A 16,949-nucleotide genomic window follows, 5' to 3' on the forward strand; every position below is an offset into this window, starting at 1 on the left:
CACAAAAGGAACTGCAGCTTTGCCAGAAGAGAAGAGGCAACAGAAAGCCTTTCTGTTCATGCCTCCCCAGGCCCTAAATATGGATCCTATTCATCAGAAAAATACATGTGAAAAGATTTTTCAGTTACTTACCCAGGCTGCCTTCCCATGGCATTTTTTGTTCTAGTACTCTGAGCCCATGGAGCCATATTCCATCTCCCAATACATGCTTCAGACCTGTTTTAGTTTGACAAAGTGTTACACCTCCTTCTCTTTAATGAAACTCCATTCAAGCTTAATGGTCTGAAATCTGTTAATGCCACCAGCTTTGGCTCATAGCCTGTGAGTCAGACGGTACCTCCTAGCACCCACATCCCCACACCATCAAGGGAGGGCAGGCTGGCAGCCTAATAGTGTCTAGCAAAAGGCAGGGGCTCTTTGGATGCTATTTAACCCCTGCCTTTGCCAGGGACAGTAGCAGGGAAAGGAGGAACATGGTGGTGGCCACATGGTGGCTTGCTTGTGACGCATTTGGGGTACCCCTTGAGTTAGTCTAAGTATCAAATAGAATATGGTATTTGAAAGAAAATTAAATTTACTGTTTTGTACTTTCTGTGCATGTTCAAGCATTCAGAGACTTTAGAAATGTTCTCACCCTCATAGCAGTATCCTTCTAATGACTCCTGCACAGAGGGAGGACTGTGTGGACCAGTGGGGAAAGATTTGAACTCAGGGGACTTGGTTCTACTCTCATTTCTGTTACTAATGAGCCCTTTGGCTTTGTACAGGTTATTTTACTTCCTTGGAACTAAGTTTATTATAAAATTATCTGCAGTTTCCAGTAGTAAAGATTCCTTATAACTCTGTCATTCTATGACATTTCGTCTTTTGTTTCACAGAGTAAATGACACACACGTCTTTGGACAGAAAGTCAAGGGCAGAGTCTAGCATGTTGGTCATATCAATTCTTTGAATCCCAGGCCTCAAATCCTTTATGGCAGTAGGCATAAATCATAAATAATTCCAGGCTACTACTCCCAGATTTCTTAGAAGGATCAGAGCACCGACATTCTTTGGCAGATGAAAAAAGAAATTCAGTTATCTGGAATGCAAATAAAAAAAGAGAATATTCTCTCCTGTTAAAAATCTTTTTGAAGGGCAGTAGCAGTTTTCTTGCTTTGGTAAAAACAGAGAACATAACAGCATTTCTCATGTTATCATGGCTCTGTTCTGCTGCAGAATTGAGATTCGGAGTATGAATGATCATTATGCATTCAGCATCATTTGCTTTGCCTATAGAAGATTTAAGAGATTGGCTTGAACATACACTGTTTTAGAAAACCCTTTTATTAAGTGTATTTTTACTTCATGCAAAGATATTTTTATTAATTAAATAATATATCTTATTAATTATGTCTGTAGTCTCCATGCCAGAAGAGAAGAGGCAACAGGAAGTCTTTCCGTTCATACCTCCCTGGGCCCTAAATATGGATCCTATACATCAGAAAAATATATGCTTAAATCTCTCTCATAAAAGTGGAACGTCAAAAAAGTTTCAAATAGTTTTTAGGGGGTGGCTGTGGTGGTAGTGTTACATTTTGCTTTTAATTAAAGTGCTAAGATGTTTAAAGAATCCAGAAACATAAAACATTTGTACTGTGTTCTGAGTATCAAAGACTACAGTTGTTATTTAAAAAGACACTTGCTCATAAGCAAATGTTTTCAGCCTGACCCACCCTGTCGCAGGAGCTGCTTTTCCTCAGATGCAGCTAATTCCTCAGTACTGGATTTTGGGGTGATCATGGTTTTACTCTTTAATAAAAAGTGCTTTTTGGAATACCATCTCTGTGTCCTCGTGCTTCTAAGGAGCTTGCATTCCAGTGTTCAGGTACAAGACATATTCCCTGAAACGACCAAGACCAATTTCCAAGGCAATGGAAGAGAAAGGGAGTGTGAGAAAGATGACCAAGAAGGAAAGGGATAGAAGAGCAAAAGAGCAGGGAGTCACATAGAGCTTGTGCTGCTTAATTTTTAAGTAGGAGAACAGAATTCGAACTCTGAGAACAAGAACACCAGTCACATCCACGTGCGGAGGGCCTGAGGTGGAGCATGTCTTCTAATGGGAATCATAGGTTCTAGGTATCAAAACTGTGGCATGTAGTTCATCCACTGGGCTGTTTTGACTCAAGACTTTCCTGCTCCTTGTCAACAGGATATCATAAAACCCTCTTCCTATCATAATACGATTTCAATCATGCAAAGATTTCAAAAAATAAAATAAATGTTAAGCCTGAGCTGTTTGTATTAAAGAATTCAGAGCTAAACAAGTTTCTTGATGACACTGGTGTTGGAGACTTTTTGTGTATCCTTGGGTAAGAAAGGGACCTGATAGTATTCGTTCCCGTACAACCAACGAACCAACCAACCAATCAACAAAACCAACCTCTCTTCACTCACCTCCACTGCTGTACCCTTGCCAATTGAAAAACATTGTCTCTGGTGTTGAGCTCTTGATATAGCCATGAGCTGATTATTTCTCTGTGGCTTACTCACTTTGTCAGTTATGCAGATCATTCACTACTTCTCTTGCCTACCTGTTAGCATCTTTACCAATAATGAGAGAAGATGATCTCAAACTAGTTCATTAGGTTACATATTAGCAGTTCTTGAATTACTTTTAGTAGAAATAAGGTTGAAATTAATGGATAAAACTAGGGTTGTGCATTATTCTGGTGTTTCATTTGTTTATGTCAGTCCTGACCCTTGTTTCTATCGGTATTTGAGAAGTTATTCTCACTTCTATTTTAAAACATTTCAAAATCAGTTTTGTCAAATGGCTGAGACCGAGCCCCTACAACATAGTGGTGGTAATGTTGATGTGCTATGCCCCCTGACTTTATTCTAGGTAAATAAATCAGTAACAACTCTTTTGAGCCTTTCACCTTTCTTTTACTTCCACTGTGGAAAAGTTTAGGTAGAAATATATCTGCGTATCTATATCATGCATGTTTTTTTGTGAAAAGGGTAATGGAATACAGAATGCCATACATGGGTTATTCCCGCTATGAATTAGTCTCTTTTATCTGACTCTGACCAAAACAGATGTTGGCAGCCTTTCTATTCCAGCTCCCTAAGTCAGACTAAGACTATCAGTTCCGCTTAGGGAAGCTGTAGGGAAATGATTTAACTCTTTCCATAGACCCTTACTGATTTTTCCCTTGGTTCCTTTTTATTATAAACTACAGACAAACAAAATTGGAATGCATCTCTGTGCAACAATGAAAGAAAAATAGCAATATTAAAAATACATCAAATACAACTCTAGAGGGAAGTGAATTTTTATTCAAGGACTTTTAAGAATTCTGACATTGAAAAGACATCTTTGCTTGAGGAGGCAGCTGAATGTGTTTCCAACTTACAGTCAAAGATCATTTGCATAGAATACCAAAAGAGCCATTTTTTTTTTTTTTTAATTCAGAGAAAAAATGTCTATCAGAGTGTGGCAGGATGCATCCTGCCAGGATTCTTCTGTTTTCTACAGAAACTGACCATTTAAAAAAGTCTTTCTATGATTGGTGCCACAGTAAAGGTCTTGTACCGGATTCTGCAACAAAATGTAAATTAATGGAATGTGAAAAATGGAAGGACTGCAAGGGAAAGGATCAAAGGGTGAGAAAGGAAAGGGAGATTATTAGAAAAAAAAAAGTTTAATAAACACATAGCATTCCAAGAATTTGCCATGGAAAGAAACAGTCTCTTTTTAGATTTAAAAAAAAATTTTTTTAGGTAAAAAAAAAATTATTATAAATTATTATGTAAAGACTTTAAGCATTTTCCAAACCATGCCAAGGAAAGAGAAAAAAAATTACTTCTTAGTCTCCAGGTACTTTTACATAATTTATCTCACTTACTTGTGATAATTATCCTATAAAGTGAGCATTTCTATCGTTTTTTCATATACTACCCATGCCGGGGTACCTGTGTATTCGACTCCCAGGTAATCAGTTCTGTGGACTAATGCCTCTGCTGGCACATTCTCTGTATCCTGTAGCCCTTGCAGGAACGTTGGAAATACATGGCAGGAAGGGCCTGCTGCCTTCCTTGCCCAAACCCTTCCAACAAAGTCATCAAACAATAAATGTAACTGAAGATGCGTTTTAACCACTATTTATCAGTAAATAGCATCTGAAAAACTCAAATTCTCTACACTGCCAAAGTAAAAACTACTGTTTGTTGACACACTTGCCATATGCCGGGAACTATGCTAAATCCTTCATATGTATTACCTAATTCAGTCCTTCCAGCAGCCTGCAATGTGGGTGCTGTAGTTTTTTTTTTTTTTTCATTTTCAGAAATTGAAATTAAAGAGGTTGTTAGTCACCTGGTATCACAAACCAATAAATGGTAAAATATGGCATTTTTAATTCCAGAGCTTAAATTCCTAACTGCCTCATTCAAAACCCAGTTCTGTTGCATGTTCTTGATTTCACTCACAGCCACAGAAGAAATGGGGCATGCCCCCGTTCTGTTTCTCCAATAACCTCATCCCAGAACCCGGAGGTCCTTCTCTTCCCATTGCTGCCCTGTCACTAGCAGGTATGCTGTGTCAAACAGCACAGAGAGATATTTCTTGAGATATATAGCATTTCTGCTTAGGTGATAGGTGATGGCCACACCGTTACTTGCTGATCACAAAAGGGCTTAAAACAGGGACATTAAATATTGGAGGAAACTATGGATCACAAAAGTTCACTAACTTGCCTGTCACATGAGTGTACTAGGATTGGGAGCTAATTAGTCACCCTGATCTGGATTTGAGACAGGGTAGGATTGAGATTTGTGACGTATAACATTGATCATTTCTTTAGCCTCTTTCCATTGTGCTGAAGGACTGGGCTATTTGGTTCAGTATATTTTGGATCTGCTACCGTATTTTCAGTCATGAGAACCTATTCTATGAGGTGAGAGTCCTGCCCATTATCTTTTGAGCAGGCCACATGTCTAACATAGCTGTGTTGGCCATACAGGCAATTTGGATAACATCTATTCTGCCAGCGCACTGACAAACCTCCGTGTTAGGGAGGTCACAAAGCAAACTGTTGCACATTTGTCACTAGATTGTTCTTTGTGTGTAGTTCTCACTTAATCCTACAGCTGACAACACGGAGAGCATCATGTGTCTATAGGACAGCCGCTTCCTAGCATTTGTATTACAATTCAATTTCTCATGGCAGTGTTTTTGGTTTGTTTTCAGGATTCCTCCTTCTTCTTTCCACAAGTGAACACCTCTCCTATTCTAGGAGCTGGGGATTCAGTAGTGAATGAGACAGGCAAGGTCCCTGCTGTCATGGAGTCTGCATCCTAGTGTAGGTAATAAGACAATGAACAAAGTAATTTTCAAAGCAAACAAAATATGGGGGTGCTCTGGAGAGCACGTGGAGATCTGTTGTAGAGGGTTGGTTGAGGAGGATTTCTCTAAGAGTCAATGCTCAGGCTGAAACTGGAATGACCAGATGGAGTCAGCCAGGAGAACACCTGGCAGTGCATTCCAGGGAGGGAAGACCAAATGCAATGTCCTAAGAGGGGAAAATCCTGGCAGGTTCCTGGAATAGAAAGAAGGTATGTGGGCCCAATGTATATGGTGGAGCAAGGTAGGAAATGAGCTCAGAGAGGTTGTCAACCCACAGACTGTATTCAACATTGGAGGCCCCTAAAGAGTTTGGACATTGTCCTCAGTATAGTCATGGGGTGCATAGCAATGTTTTGGTCTATGACAGACTTCACACACAGCACTGGTCCCACAAGATTGTAATGGAGCTGAAAATTCCTGTCACCGGTGATGTCTTTATGATCCTGACCCTGTGTTTCCCTAGGCTAATGTGTGTGTTTGTGTCTTAGCTTTTAATAAAAATGTCTAAAAAGTAAAAAAAAAAAAAAAAAAAGTTTTTAAAAATAGAAAAAACTTACAGAATAGGGAAATAAAGACAACATTCTGTACAGCTGTACAATCTGTTTGTGTTTTAAGCTAAGTGTAACAAGAGTCAAAAAGCTTAAAAATATTAAAAAGTTCATAAAGCAAAAAAGTTGTAGTAAGCTAAGGTTAATTTATTATTATTTATTTATTTATTTATTTGAGATGGAATCTCACTCTGTCACACAGGCTGGAGTGCAATGGTGCAACCTTGGCTCACAGCAGCCTCTGCCTTTTGGGCTCAAGCGATTCTCCTGCCTCAGCCTCCCAAGTAGCTGGGATTACAGGCATGTGCCACCATGCCCAGCTAATTTTTGTACTTTTAGTAGAGATGGGGTTTCACCACATTGCCCAGGCTGGTCTTGAACTCCTGATCTCAGGCAATCCAGCCGCCTCAGCCTCCCAAAGTGCCAGGCTTAAAATTCCATGAGCCATGGCATGAGCCACCGTGCCCAGCCTAATTTGTTATTGAAGAAGGAAAATTTTTGTGTAAATTAAGTGTAGCCTAAGTGTAGTGTTTATAAAATCTATAGTAGTGTATAACAATGTCCTAGGCCCTCACATTCACTCACTGACTCACCCAGAGCAACTTCCAGTCCTGCAAGCTCCATTCATGGTGCATGCCCTAGACAGGTGTACCATTTTTTATTTTTATACCATATTTTTATTACATCTTTTATATGTTTAGACATACAAATACTTGCCATTGTGTTACAATTGCCTACAGTATTCAGTACAGTAATGTACTGTACAGGTTTGTAGTCTAGGAGCAACAGGCTATACCATATAGCCTAGGTGAGTAGTAGGCTATACCATCTAGGTTTGTGTAAAGTACTCTCCATGATGTTTGCACAACAATGAAATCACCCAAGGACAAATTTTTCAGAATGCACCTGTTGTTAAGTGACGCATAATTTATCTCAAAAAAAATTAGAGACTTTTGGGTTCAAGAATAACATGACATTAACTATTTAAGAAGAACACTAAAGCTATTCCTGTGTGTAAGGGAACAACAATGGCAACGAGGAGATGGAAGTCATTCAGGTGAGATGCTGATGGGTGGGACCAAGGTGATAGCAGTGGTTAGATTTGAGACTGAAGCTACTGAGATGGGAAGAGTGGAGGAAGATCACTTTCAGGCATGGGGTGAGGGTAAACTCCATAGTTCTTGTTTGGCCTTGATAAACTTGAAATGCCTATTAGATTTACAAGTAGAGAGTCAGGTCAGAAGTTGCGTATATGTATCTGGATCTCAGGGATGGAGATAGAAGTTTAAATTCCTTTGCAAATTTGAGGCTACCTCAGTTACAGTCAAAAAAGTGTTTTCAAATTGAGATAAATCCTAGCAAATAAAAATTGGGGAAATGGCATTTCTGGCAATGGAGAAGGGTTACACGATTTACTTTGCAGTTTATTGTATGAGCATACATTTACATATAAGGCATGTGTACTCTATACTACATATGCACAGATTATAAAAAGTCAGTAAGACCTAATTACTTGAGCTCTAGGAACTCATATTTAGTAGAGAACACACACATGAACAGCAGACACTTGTGACCTACTTCCTTGACCTGTACTGAACAAAAGCCTTCCACCAGGTGTGCACATCATTTTCTTGGATATTGAATGAGGAAAAATTCCTGTGTCTAATCCTTCAGGTCACTAGAATCAGCCCTGGAGGTCGGTGGGCTGACGTGCTGGAGGCAGACCACTCTCAGGCACTAACACCACGTGCAGTGAACCGTGGGAAAGATATTTCTGTATAAGAAGCTAAAGCAGCCTGCCAAGAGATCACAAATCTTTGCCTTGAGGTTCAGGGGAGGCTTCATAGCAGAGGCGACATTTGAGATGCATCTCGAACTATGAGCAGGAGTTTACCCTGGGGCATGGGAGGAGTGGGAAGTCTGTTTCTACCAAGGGAGTTTTCTAGAGCAAAGGGGTGTCCTGGAGAAAGTCAGCCAAAAATGATTTTTCATCTTTGAACACATTTCCCAGCTGGATACACAGGTCCAGGTGATCTGTGCTAGGTTACTCAAATTTTTATTTTACTATTAAAATCTGCCAGTGCCAGGCTTTCGACGTTTCATATATGCATTAAAAATCCTGGGTCATTTTATTTGCTCAACTTGTGGTGACATTTTCATATACAACTTTGACTAGAGAGTGTTCTTCCCTGTACCCTCCCATCTTCTGTCATAGGCAGAATTGACAAAAACTGTACATAAGTAGATGATTACAGCATAACTATAACCGATTTCCTTTTATGTAAAAAACATTCCAAAATGATAATTACAGGTAATTACTGTAGCATAGACCTCAGTCTGTTCACCTTCTAACCTGAAGTGAGTTCAACGGGAGGTCACATATTGCAGATGGCGGCTAGTTTTTGAACACGCTGGTGCTCTCTACACTTCTTTATCATTGCATTTGTAAGAAAATGCTTTTCAGCCACCTCTTGGCTTCAGTTTGAAGTTACTGTGTCTTCCCATTACACCCTGTAATGCCAGTTTCTTCCTCTTCATTTTAATGACTCTTCCATACAGATGTTTAATTGAAGATTAGGAAAGAGATTACCCAAAACAGGGCTTTCTGACTGTTGATAGTAAAATATTTGCAAACCACTGCCCTGTTTATGTCACTTAGGCTCCAGAATTCCTCTAGATCTCCTGGGAATTGCACAGAGCAACAAAGACGCCGCCAACAGATAGGCAGGCTAGTCTGTAGGAAAGCACCGATTAGCCAAATTAGTTTCAAGAAGTTTGTTCATACGTGATAGACTGAACAGTAGTGTTTTTTTGGGAGGAGGTGGGGAGCAGCAAAGAACTAATATCTCTTCACCTTCCCAGATGAACAGAAGATAAAGTTGCTTTTCTGCTGTCAACTTTAAGCATGCTTCTTGCCATGATTGTGTAAAAACATTTAGGAAAAATATAAATGACTTTCCTTGAGCAAGTTACACAAACTTTCTGATTTCTCAAGCTGATAAATGAGGATAATATCTCCTTCATAGAGTGGTAAGATTAAATTAGAGCATTCATATAAATAGTCTAGCCCAGAGCCTGGCAATTCTGAGTGTATGGCACATGTTAATTATTTCCTCTTACCTGGAGCCTTCATAGGGCTGCTAATTCCAAAATTTGATGTTGCCGATTCCAAAATTTTCCAAGTTAAATAATTAGTTTCAGCTGCCAAATAATGCCTTACAAGAAATCAATAAATATCACCAGTGACCCACTTGATCATTCATTTTAGTTGTCAGAATAATAACAAACCCAGGTGCTGGTGTTTGGAGTTGAGCTCAGGTGGTCTTCTTGTTATTTAAGTGCTCTGGCTCAATTTGATAGAAATAGGACTAGGACATACAAATCTTCAGATTTATTCTCTGTGTGACAATTCAGTAAACTCTTTGGAGTCTCATGATGGTTCTAGGGCAAGATGTTGATAAATATCCAAAATGGAAATGTTTATATAGCTCCCTCATTTTCCCACTATTATCCATTTTATCTGTAAACCTTCACACAAGTTAATCGAACAATTAAAATTTTATATCTCATTTTACTGCTATTTTAAATAAAGAAATTATTTTTAAAAAAGTAATTAATCAGCAATACAGCTTACACTAATAGAGGATCCTAAAGTTGGATGTTGGGTAGTGTGATAATTTGAATGTTCCCCTGAAGTCCACATTTTGGAAACTCAATTCCCAGTGCAACAGCATTGACAGGTGGGACATTTAAGAGGTGATTAGGTAATAAGGGCTCTGCCCTCAGGAGTGGATTAATGCCACTATCTCGGGAGTGGCATCCTTATAAAGGATAGGTTCTGCCCCCTTCCCTCTCTTTCTTGCACACTTTCTTGTCATGTGATGCCTTCCACATGTTATGACACATCAAGAAGGCCTTCACTGGATGTGGCCTCTCCATCTTGAACTTCTCAGCCTCCAGAACTGTGAACTGAGTAAACTTCTATTGTTTATAAACTACCCAGTCTGTGGTATTCTGTTATAGCAACACAAAATGGACTAAGAAAGATAGGCTTACCATATGTTTCTATTTGCCCAGAACAGGCTCATATTATGCTTGTTATCCTCTTGTAATTATTAATAACACCCCCTTTACTGTCAAAATTTGTCCCAACATGTGCAATAAATAAGCTGTCTGAATTTTGGCACTATGTTGAACTGCCCTAGGTAGTCTACTGTATTCCATCATTAGCTATGTGGTCTCTCATGAACTCCAGTCTTGCAGTAGAAGTACAAATGATTACATGGGATAGACTGTTGAGGTTTCTCTCCAGTGGTCTACTGTGAATAGCTGAATCTGCAAATGTTGAGGCTCTACAGAATTTAAACACCCACTGAGCCACATCTGTCAACTACTAAGTGGCTCCCCTCAGATCGAATCCTGCAGTCTTTCAGCAAGCAGACTCCCACTTCATTCAGAAGATTTCACCAGGGTTTGAGGTTACTTCTTATCACCAAGTCTTTTAATGGCATCAGCACCCAGCCTGAATGTTCTTTTTTTCTGCACACAAGCTATATTGTTACTCAAGTGTGCTTCTTAAAACAATGAATATGTAACTTATTAAATGCCTTCAAGAAAAGGAGACATAAGGGACTAATTTTATTGATTGACATGGACTGCAGAGACACACAGAGCCTGCTCACATCTCTTGTAAAGTTTGGATCCAGAGACACTCCCCAACCCCCACTCCTAATGTAGAAAGAGACACCATCACACATGTTTATTGACTGGTGGATGCAAGGATCTGTCGGCCATATGCACGCAAGTGAAATAACATTGACCTTGACAGGAGACATTTCTTGTGAGTTGATTTAAGAAAAATTTTTCTATCCCAGGCTGGTGTCACATTGTTAATACCAAATGAGCCAGTTTTGAAGAACTCATTGGGCCACCTTGTATCCACCTTACCTTCTAGGAAGAACTACATTCATACCAGCCCAGCTTAAACAAGAAAAACAAATAAAAATAAGTCAAAACAATCCTGAAGAATAAAACTCCCAATCTCCCTTAGTAAGAAATTTCATTCTATTCAACATCTCACCTCAATTTCATGCACTTTAATTCTCAAACTTCTTACTCTTAATGGAAATATAGCAAATGCTTATAATTAGTGTAATCCTAACAAAACAACAACAGCAGTATCAGACACATAGCAATTACTATGTACCAGGCACTGGTTCAGTCATTTTACATATAGTAACAAATCTAATTTTCACAAAAACCTTAATAAGGTAGGCACTATTACTGTTGCACTATTATTGTTGTTATTTTACAGGCCAGGAAACTGAGGCTCAGAGAGCCCATAGTCATGCAGTCAGGAGTGCTGCAATTTAGCTCCAGAGTCTCTGTACCTAAACTGTTTGCTGTCCTGCCTCTCAACTACAGGGAATTACAGCTCACATAACACATCTGTTAAGGTCAATATTGCTTCACTTGCATGTATATGCCTGCAGATCCTTGTCTTCTGCCTGTCTTCCGCCCCCATCCTTTGGGAATATAGTCACATGTCTGCCCTTAGCCTTATTCTCTTAAGGCACAATATACCTAAAATCCTTTATTTCTTTTGTTGTGAAACTTATTTCCCAAACATTTAATCATTTTGGTTGTTCTCTCCAAGTGTCCCAGAACATGTTTCAGCTGGTACTTTCTGTCCTGTTCCACTTCAGCAAACACATATGGCTACTTGAAGAAGAGGGGTTTTGTATGGTTTAGGGGTAAACAAGGGAGTAGAAACAGACCTTGCTCAAATTCCCAAAGCCATAGGCCATTTAACTAGGAGAGTAAGAAACAATTCCTTCATTTCTTTCTGTGACCTATGGAAGATGTGTTGTTTAGTTTTCCATGAAGAGAGGTGTATGTTAACACAGTTAGAATGCTAGTTAAAAATCTGCCTTAGTCACCCGGGAAACTATGCTGGTGGGAGACATAAATGCATGTACCTTGAGCAAATAAACAGATAAAGAGAAACCACACCATGACTCCAACCAGCTGCCAACTATTATGAAACCTCTCCCATCTTTAGTAAATGTTGTAGGATAATTGATGGTTGTATCTTTTTTCTTGTTTCTTGTGGTATTGTGGTCTTCCCCCTTAAAGGATAGTCATCCTTTTAAGTGGGATACAACCACCTTCCTCAAAGGTTGGAAGTCAAAACTGAGCCAAAAAGACTTTGAAATGATATTTAATATCAGGTTGTCAGGGTTTTAGAATATGAAGGTGTTTGCATTAGGAGCTTGCTTGGTTACGTTATTTGATTTTGTATAAACTTCGTGTCCAATCATAAGCTATTTTATATAAGTAGTACACAGGCTGCACATAACAGTGGTTCAAAAAATGTTAATCATTTGACTGTAGTAAGTTAACTTATGCCTCAGCACACTTTTACAATGCCATCTGGTATCCCCAATTTCACACTCCATGTTTGGTCTAAGTTGTCATATGTGGTATAAACATGAACAAATACAGCTTTCTTGGTGCTCGGTTTAAAGTGACTATCTCTAAAGAGCAACATTCCTCACAATGGGATATGGTGATATACCATGAACTTTTAAAAACATCTTATTGACTGTATATTTATTTAACATGTATTGGAGTACTATTTCTGGCATACTAAACCTGCTATTTCATGGATATTATTTCCTAAAATGAGGCTGAAGAAAAAAGAAGTTGACTTAAAGAAAAAATTTAGAGTAAATATGCCTATAGGCTAATATGGCAAGACTTTTGAGGAAAATTCATGAATGCATGAAGGTTGAGACACCATTATAGGGAATCTTGTGATACAGGGACTCTGTTTTCCTTTGTCCGTTGATGGCTATGGATGAGTGCCAAGAATTTTATGGCTCCTCTTCCAATAGCTTCTAGATTTGTCTTTAAGTCTCGAATTTTCCTGCCCATTTCTGACTCTTGGCCTTGCTCTTCTCTAACCTTGGAATGCTCTTCTAGTCCTCTGCAGCTCTCCAATTTCTTCCTGCTGTTCAAGGTCCATTTCATGTAGTATTCTTCTGTGAAGCTGTTTCCATCCATGCATTCACACAGCCTTTGGTTTCTCTGTTACTTGGCCTCTTGCTTTCTCTCTCTCCTCCCAGGTCCCTGGCACAGTGCAACATGTTTGCTAATCTGGGTTGTAATATGCTGGGTATTGAACAGCCTTGGTTTCTCTGGGTTTCTTGAGTCTGGGGGGGGGCAAAGGCAAAACCAATTCAAGCAAGTCACAGATCAAATTAAGCCCAGAAATTTGTTATTAGCTTTGCTAATAAATATTCTGCTAAGTTGACTTGTATCCATTAGGACAGTCCAGGAAAACTCAGATTCTCCCATATTACAAGTCACATCATCAATCAACTAGAAACAATAGTGTTCATTTTTAGGTAGCTTGCTTGTTTGTTAGTCAAAATCCTGATTTCATTTATTTTCTGGATTCTGATCAAATTTCAAAGTCAAGGAATATATGTATTTTAAATGTTGGTGTTTTGCCAAATTTGTCCCCGAGAGAAGTTGCGTAATTTATCTCTCACCACACACTTGCTTACATGTGTGCTTTAATTTTGGATGTGTGGGTTAAAATGGGATACATCATTGTGGTGTTAATTTGACTTTTTAAAATTATGAGGGATGTTAATATTTTTAAATTATGAATGATGTATATAAAATTATGAGATGCTTTTTGTGTTTGTTTTTTGCTTTTTTTTTGCCTTTCTTTCTTAATTCTACCTTTTCCTTTCCTTCTCTCTCTCTCTATTTCTCTCTTTCCACTGATTTTTATAAGAGATCTTTTTGTATGAAACAATACGTATTGCAAAAGTTGTATTCAAGTTTGTTGTTTGTCTTTTGACTTTATTTACAGCATATTTTTCCTATAGAAGTTTTAAATTTTGAGACAAATTCAGTAGATTGATTTTTTTTTATGGTTTCTGTTTTCCTTAAAAATACTTTCCTTACAGAATTTTAAAAAATTCTCTCATTGTAAATTCAGATTTCTAATTTTTAAAAAGATGTTCTATATTTATTTTATCTATGGTATAAGTGGAACAAGCACTCTGAGAGACTTCAGAGAGCAAAGAAAGAACCTGTTTCTGGCCTTCCTGCCTGTTCTCAGGTCTCCCTCACTCTTGTCATTCTGTGCAACCTCTGTACTTGGGCTTCTGCTGCTAACCCCTGATTCAGCACTTACATGTTTGAATGACCTCTTGGGACCCATTTATTGGGCCTATAGATCACAGTCTGGTGCAATATTGTTTGTTGAATGAATGCATCAAAGGGCCCATATAAGTAGAACAATGCCTGAGACAAAGTAAGGGTTGGATAAGTGGTAACCGTCCCCATTCCCAGTGTTAAGTTGAAATTGTCTTTATCACAGTTCAAAAATAGTTAAATAGTTGAAGCTGCTGATGGTGAGGACAAAAACTAATTTCTAAAATTCATACAGGATATTATGAACAAACTAAGAAATATATTTAGCTATATTCTATTTTACAGTGTTTGAAGAAGTTGGAATGATAAGCAATTCCTTTTAAATCATTGCCACTGTCTGTCTGAGATACAAGCTGCTTGAAGTTGGGACTGAGGCATTTGCGAGTGAAACATAATAAGAAGCTTGGCTAAAGGCACCTTTAATGTGTTCTCACACTATAAGGAATGACTCTTCTGTTGAGTTTCTGTGTCACTTCCCCCATATTTTCTTCCCTAGCTGACTGCCTGCTATGTGACATTGATACATAGTTGTATTTATTTTTGTGATATTTTTGTATTGATTACAAAATAAGTCAAGTCACTGATAAACTATCATAAACTTATATGTTGTTTTCCCAATTAGGTTTGGTTCTTTTCGACAAAATTTATAGCAGTTTTTGTTAGGTGGAGAGGGGTCTTATATTAGGCTTTTCAAACAGGGCTGGGGGTATCATCATTAGCTATCGATAATTAACAGTGCCTCTGTTTCCTTTCAAGATCATTCCAATTCTCAAACTTTGAGAATGAGAGCTATTAAAATAGCTCATAAATGACAACCTCACTAAGAATTCCATATCGTATTTAAAAAAACCCACTGATGTAGTTAATAGAATCTGCTGTAGGGAAATTGATACACTTACATTATTATGTGCACTCTCTCTCTCTCTCTCTCTCTCTATATATATATATATATATATATATGCATATATATAAATACATACATACACATTTTATTTATTTATTTATTTGTTTATTTTTGAGATAAAATCTCACTCTGTCACCCAGGCTGGAGTGCAGTGGCGCAATCTTGGCTCACTGCAACCTCCACCTCCTGGGTTCTCCTGCCTCAGCCTCCAGTGTAGCTGAGACCACAGGCACCTGCCACTATGCCTGGCTAATTTTTGTATTTTTAGTAGAGATGGGGTTTCGTCATGTTGGCCAAGCTGGTTTTGAACTCCTGACCTCAGGTGATCTGCCCTCCTCGGCCTCCCAAAGTGCTGGAATTACAGGCGTGAGCCACCATGATCCACAATCTTTTATTATGTCCTTGAATAAAATGGGATCAAGCTGGACACCATCATCCAAGATCATTTTTCACAGACTTGTAACATTTAATAGGTCTTGTTAAGTGATGTGTTAGAGCCAAATGGCACCAGCTCAGGGAGATGAAGGTACATGAGCATTGCATCTCTTCCCAATCTGTGTTTTGTGACCTCATGTTGATAGCTTGAAATTGGCAATTATGGGAGAATTAACACCATGGAAATTGGCAAATGCCATAAATCAGGGGTTCATTTTTCAGATAGTCATCATACCAGCATACGATTTGTTTCTGTCTATACACATCCTACAAAGGGAGGTAGTAAGCTACTACTTGAATAATCCATTTTCTATGTTGATTTTACAGACTATCTAAAGGGATTAAGTACCTAAAATGTCAAAAATGTGGCTTTAAATTATAGAATGAGTACCCAGTTCTTGACACAGCATGTGTACTTAGAAATAAATATAATATTAACTGGAAGAGGCTGTAAAAGTTTTGTGGGCCGGCCTCCTATTTTATGAAGAGCTCGTGTTATAGGATAGCTGTTATTTTTGTTTGTGGTGAATCTCTTCCCTCTTCTGATAATAACATCTTGAGTTTTCTCTTGCCAGCTCTCAGTCCACATGATCTAGGAAGGAGGAATTTTTGGCCTCCATCCCTCTTTTCTGCTCTGGTGTGTACACATGACCCAGATTTGGCCATAGAAAGTGCTCTATGCCCATGGCCACCAAGATGTGTGCAGAAGTAAGCATACGCCTTCTGGCTGATGGGATCATGGCTTTCCCATGGCCACAGCAATAGGCTGAGATGAGGCACTTGACCTAAGCTGGAGTGAATTCTAGCAGTTGCTGGTGCTATCAAGAAAAAGGCATTGCTTATGTAATGTAAGACTGGAGCTGTAGGTTGCCATCTTTGCCACTAACTCAGGGGTGACATTCCTGTGTATGAAGCCAACACAAAAGCAGGCAGAACTGAGCAGTGGAGAGAGTCCTGGTGATATCATTTGAGCCTTTGGGCCCATTTATGCCTGAATCTAGAATTATATTGAACCAAATCCATTTCCTTTTTGCTCAAGCCATTTGAATTAGTATTTTGTCACTTACAATTGAGAGCTCTGACAAATATGATTTCTTTCCAGGATAACTCTAATGAGTACTCAACAGCCAACTCTTGAATGCATCTAGTGATAGGGGCCCCCACCATTTTGTGAAGCAGTTCATTTCCTTTTTGGTGATTCTGAGTATTACAAAGTTCTACACTGATTCCAAATTTGTCTGAGCTCATTGACCCTATATCTGCTATCAATGGCAATGCTTGTGTTGTGACTGTACATCTTTTTTGTTTTTTTAGACAGGGTCTCACTTTGTCACTCAGGGTGGAGTGCAGGGGTGCAATCATGGCTCACTGCAGCTTCAACCTCCTGGGCTCAAGCGATCCTCCTGCCTCAGCCTCTTGAGTAGCTGAAACTACAGGCACA

Source organism: Rhinopithecus roxellana, chromosome 2, assembly GCF_007565055.1.
Source record: "Rhinopithecus roxellana isolate Shanxi Qingling chromosome 2, ASM756505v1, whole genome shotgun sequence".
NCBI lineage: Eukaryota > Metazoa > Chordata > Mammalia > Primates > Cercopithecidae > Rhinopithecus > Rhinopithecus roxellana.